General features: G+C 43.8%; 1 long non-coding RNA gene across 1 annotated transcript in view; it reads right to left on the reverse strand.

The window, feature by feature from the left end:
- LOC123615506 (uncharacterized) overlaps positions 1 to 5095 on the reverse strand; it is an 88152-nt gene extending 83057 nt beyond the window's left edge. The window contains exon 1 of the long non-coding RNA XR_006723120.2: positions 4620 to 5095. This is a non-coding gene — a long non-coding RNA (uncharacterized LOC123615506). The remainder of the gene's footprint in view (positions 1 to 4619) is intronic.
- Positions 5096 to 6000: the final 905 nt, after the last annotated feature.

Here is a 6000-nt window from a genome sequence, read left to right on the forward strand (position 1 = left end):
GGCAAGAAAAGGAAATAATAACCATTCAAATCAGAGAAGAAATAAAATTATGTTTGTAAATGATATAACCCTAAAGATTCCCCACCAAAACCATTAGAACTAATAAATGAATTCAACAAAGTTGCAGGATGTAAAAGCAACATACAAAAATCAGTTGCATTTATATACCCTAACAACAAACTATCTTAAAAGGAAATTAAGCAAACAATCCATTTAAACAGCATCAAAAAGAGTAAAACATATAGGCATAAATTTAATCAAGGAGGAGAAAGATTTGTACAATAAAAACTGCAAAATATTCCTGAAAGAAATTAAAGAAGACACAAATAAGTGGAAAGAAACGTTCTCCCTTCTGTGTGGTACATGTTGGTACCTTATGTGTTGATTAACCCTGATCTTCAAATATACGTTTAGTGTGTGCAGCTCTGACCAGAGTCATCTACATGTTAATGGAATCACTTTGCAATTGTCAGTAAGCGAAAAAGCAGCCTCTGGACTGGAGGAAGCAGGTTGAGTGTGTGGCTTGATGCGGAACAGAGGCCCTAAAGAGGCACAGTGGGAAAAAGGGGTAAAGAAAAGACTGGGAAACACAGAGTCTGGGGGGAGTATTGAATCTTAGGAAAAGAAAGAACTGATAAAGTTTACCTTGCCCGTCCAATGAAATGCCTGCAGAAAAGTAAAAGTTTCAGGACACTCTAGACCAAGGATTTGAAGATAAAACTAGCCAGCTTAGAGGTATCAGGGGTAGGTTATGAGATTTCCCTATTGCTGGCACCAACTCAGAAAGGGTCCTGAGCAGGGGAAGAAGCAGTGATGGGTATTACCTAACAGAGTAAAGAAAATCAGCCTTACTTAGTGATACTAACTCCAGTGATGCTGTCAACCTAAAATTTGTCTACTTCCATGTAGTTTATGCACAAAGAATCTTAATTCAGTTGCAAAGTCACTTCTACACACTATATAATTGTGCTGATTTTCAAAAGTCATTGGAAAGGAAAACTCAGGCCTTGTTCCTCAGATTTGAAGAGGCAAAGTGTTTTTAGTCCCTTGAATGATGCTTTTAGAAGAGACCAGGAGCAGAGGTGGACACTCTCTGTTTAAAAAAAGGTGTTTTCAGACACTTGCCACCATTGTCTATCACACCATATTTGTCTCCATAATTTTTATCCTTTTCGACAGGAATTTTGTTGTTAACCACTGAACTGAGTGTGTCGGGAAGAGAGTATGAAGGTCAGCCTCTCCTATTGCCAAGTCTGACAGGTAGGAACACTGCGTGAGAAAGGTAACGCAAGTGAATTTATTTCTCCTCCTGTTCCTTGCCGAATCTCTGAACAAGCAAACAAAACTGGTTCTGACTTTTTCGCTGCTCTTTCCAAAGACCTCAGAATGAAAAACCTGCTGGCAGGCTCAGCACCAGCGAGGATGGCGGCGGCACGGATGACACAAAAAGTGTCAAATATTGGCTTCTCAAAATTGGAGGGTCAGTCTGACTTGGGAAGGATACCATATAATCAAACCAAGTTTGTTGTCTACATTTGTGGCAAATTGAAATCTATTCATGAAAGAACTTTCTAGTTGCTAAAAAACAGAATCTCTGATAAGCAGTTGGATTTCTTAAGACATATGTGTGTTGTAGATACTGTCTGACTTCCCAGTTTCTCCTAAGAAAGGCTTTAGGGAAAACACAAATGCCATACTTGAAACTCTCCAGCTGAGCTTTATTCATCATTCTAGCTACCTGCGTGTTTCCAAAGTTCCAATTACAATGATTTATGGTCTAAAGAGACAGCTTTTGCAGTTAGCAACTCTTTAAAAAGCATCAGTGATGCTGAGCAAACAGGTATCTTATTTGGCACATGGGTTTAATAACTGATGGCATTTTTGGTAACACATCTATTGCTTCACAGAGAATTGATATGGAAGAAGCAGCATGTAGCACTCAATCGAAGAGCACGTAATGGTGATAATTACTTTATTTGTGCCAGTGCCCTGCATCTCTGTAGAATGAACCACATTTTTAGTCATGAGAAAGAGATAGTGATGTCCTTGAAGAGGACATCTGAGTAACAGTTTCATTATCCAGCTTAAAGCATCTTGTCCTCCTCAAATATTTTCCCACACTATCTCATTTAATTCTCAAACCAACGTTTTAAGAGAGATGAGCAATAGTGACCTCTATTTTACAGGTAAGAATAATAATAGCAGCTTACGCCTGCAGAGTGCTTTCTAATCTATGGAGTGCGTCCACTGTCCTTCCCAAGGACATCGGAGGTAAGTAGTGCGTGTCTTATTTTTTCAGATTTGCTGGTGAAGGCATCAGAGCTTAAAAAGTTGCTCACACAAGTGTTTGTCCTTGTCACTGCTCCTACAGGTGTTCTAGCATCTCCTCTGGGAATTCTCTGAAGGATGACAGAAATACCCACAATAGCTTAGATAACTTCAAATGTATTTGGAATTCTTTACTTTAGCAAACATCATCAAAACTCCAAGAAGTGTCCCAGTAAATCCATGGCCAGATTGATTAACCATTCCAAGTGTGAATGCCAAATCTGTTGGATGTCAATCCTTAGGCAAAATGCCTCTTGATATACAGCTATTGCTTCTCCAATCTCAATGTTCCATAAATACATAAATAGTACAAGAAAACTCTGCCTTTCCAGCAATCTTCACATAAAGGCTTGTCAATATCGAGGTCCGAGATTGGCTTAGGATTAGAGTTTACGTATATTCAATCAAAAATACATAATCTTCGATCTGTTCACTCTAGGAGAGATGATATTTGCTTCCTACAGAAAGTTGTGGTCAGTCAGTTGCTGGTCAGGCCATAGATGCATGTTGTGAATTTGCAGAGCACGTGTTAACATCTGCCCCACCAATCCGTCAGCCAGCAAGTCTTTGCTAAATTTCTACCATTTACCAGTTGCAGCGCCAAGCATATGAAAGATTTAAGTATGAATGAGACATGATCCTTGAACCGTTGAGAGGACCAGGAGAGCCCATATGTGAAAAATCACCTAGCATTCCATAAATACTTATTAAGCTCCTATTACACACAGGCCCTGCTCTCACAGAATTTATAATCCCTAAATAAATAAAATGCTACCACTATTACTGGTAACTCTTGTTATGACCATACGATTATTCACTCATTTGTTTTTTTAATTGAAATACAGTCAGTTTACAATGTGTCAATTTCTGGTGTACAGCATAACATTTCAGTCATTTATTGATAATAGTGATATTTATGACAATAATCTAATTTATACACTAATATTCAGATTAATACTCTCTTTCATCAGTAGTAACAGAAAAAAAGTAATCAGAACTAACTAGTTAATAACAACCCACAAGATTCAATTCAGTCCTTTCAAAGCACTACCCTAGGCCTTGAGACTGTATCTAATGGCATTTTTTTTAATTTCAAAAAGTGATATTTTGCTGTGGACCCTTGGATTAAATTCAGGCTTTTCATTGTTATTTTCAGAGTGTGTTGTGCTAGAGCTTGAGAATAGATTTCTTTAATCTTTTGGCTATTGTTTGGTTGCCAAAGGTTTTTTTCCCCCTGCCATGAGCATGTATGCGCTTTGTCAGACAGGAGGGTGAGGGCGCCGAGGGGAGACTGGCGGCCCGAGGAGCGGGCGCGCAGGTCGGACGCGGGCTGCAGCGCAGCCTGGGGCAGAAGACGTGCGCGAGCCTGGAAGCAGGCGGGAGGGCCAAGGCCGCGGGCAGAAGGGAGCAGGACGTAAGTGTGAGAGCAGCACGGAAAGGTGAGAAGCGGTGCCGCTGTATTTCCTCCGCGCGACAGCCAGGCCCGGATAAGCGAGGCGCTTTGGACCCACTAATGACCGTGCCGCTGGGACTGCTTTCCCTGGCGACCTTTGCTCACCGACACAGACCTGGGCTCCGAGTCAGCCAGGCCCGTGCGTGTGCGGTCAAAGCTGAGGCCCGCACGGTCTCTGCGTTTCTGGCTGAGTTGTTAAGAGACTGGGATCAGGGTCCGTGGGCAGGCTGTGGGGCAGGCGGGCACGGGGAAGGGGAAGGGGAAGGGAGAGAGGACCGTACTTCATCAGTCAGCAGGCATTTTGAGACCAGGCCGATGCACTTTTTGTACACTTCTAGGTCCCCCAAAGTATTGACAAGCCTCTTTCATTCTTGTCTTCACTCAGTGACGGGAAAAAAAAAAATAGGGACATTTCAGTCACACTTCACATCACACCAAAGCCGGAAAGCTAAGTCATTGCGCTTCCAAGAGACCAAAACCTTCTAATAACTCAGCTGTCACCTCTCCCCCCCCCCCCCCACTTTGGCCTTTGCAGCACGGAGACCCGGGCTCTCCCCTCCCCCACCCCCTTGCTGTCTCATGATTGACACCCAGCCAAGCCCCGCCCCCTGCACTTAAGCTCTCTGATCTTTGCTACGCCTGCCCTGCTCTCATTTATGTCTTTCCCACATGGATCTGCATTCTGAATATGCATTTGACCCAATCTGACCTTGTTTGACATTTATATGTCCTGAATTCCTTGTGACTTCTCTATCTTTACTACTAATAAATAACCACCTGTCCACAAAACACCCCCCCACCCCCCCACACCTCCCACAGCCCACATGCACACACTCACACATGCGCAGCCCAAGAGAAATCTCCAATTTTCAAATCCTGAGCTTGTGTTTATGCCATGAATGTCCTCTTTGCCATCTTGATCTGAATGTGACCCATTTGAAGAGCCGGCCAATTTTACAGCTCCGTTGAGTCACATTTTAAGCCTCATTACGGGGCCTAAAATGATTTGCATCGCCTCCTACTCTGAAATATAAGCTTTTTAAAAATAAAGTTCTGCTATAAATAGGACTGCTCTGAAATTACATGTGGCACATAATTAAGTGGTACACACTGAAGCACTCAGCTGTTTCATAATTCTCCAGGACCCGATGGAGCCGCACTGAAATTCAGAAAGCACACTGCCCTGACTCTGGGCATCATCAGCCCAGTGAGCGAGGCAGCCACAGCTTTAGTTCATCAGGATGTGGTATAAATAAGCAACGTTTGGAGCAGGGGACCCCACACCAAATGTGTTTTCTTTGTCCAACTCAGAAGCATCGAGACATCAGTACCTAGAATCCGGGCCGCCCCTCCTGGCGAGTCGGGCTCGACCTTTCCTCCCGCTGCCATTGCAGCCCGTGCATGTGCTGATCAGCATCAGACAAATTTACAGCTCACGCGGGAAGCGGAACTTCCCCCTGGGCAGCAGATCTACGGACACGCGCGTGGGGTTTTCGGTCCTTGGCAAGCCTGACGCGCAGGGCTAGAGGAGCAAGTAACAGATAGAAGGAAAAGATGTCTGATGTCTCTTACCTGCGACTGCACCTACCGCTCCCCTGGCCTCTGCAGAGTGCCAACCAGAGTCACCTTAGCAGATGGCTAGTGTGGTGCCATCAATATTTAAAGGGGGAAGGGGATGGTAGGAGGGAGCGTGGGAAGCTTGAGAAGTCATTTTCATTTCTGAAAGAGGCCACGGAGTATCTCCTTTCCTTCTCTAATGACAAACTGCTTCTGAGCCTTGGGACTGAATGGCAAGGCCTAAAACCAGCCTTCTCTGGGCGACAATCGGCAAGAACAGGAATGCGAAAAGGAAAAGGACGGGACAAAGAGTAAAGGGAAAAAAGATAAAAAGGAGAACAGAGTGAGAAGAAGGGGAGGCAGAGGAGATGGGCACATGGCAAGAAAGAGAATAAAGCAAGAGAAAGAACGAAGAGGATGATCAAATGGAAACGCAGAACAGAAAGAAAATGGAATCAACCTGAGCATGATCACATGCTTGTTCAGGAGTTTTGGGCGAAGATTTCCCTGCTTTTCTAAGCAAGAGAAGAGACAGCTATGAATGAGCATCTACCCCTGTGAACACTGCTGAGTGGGACAGCATCCTGGGAGGTGCTTTGACCTGCTTTGGCCAAGGAAAGAATTGTAGAAACATATCATCTAAGTGCTGAAAGTGTGAACAA

Source organism: Camelus bactrianus, chromosome 9 (assembly GCF_048773025.1).
Source record: "Camelus bactrianus isolate YW-2024 breed Bactrian camel chromosome 9, ASM4877302v1, whole genome shotgun sequence".
In the NCBI taxonomy this organism is placed as follows: domain Eukaryota; kingdom Metazoa; phylum Chordata; class Mammalia; order Artiodactyla; family Camelidae; genus Camelus; species Camelus bactrianus.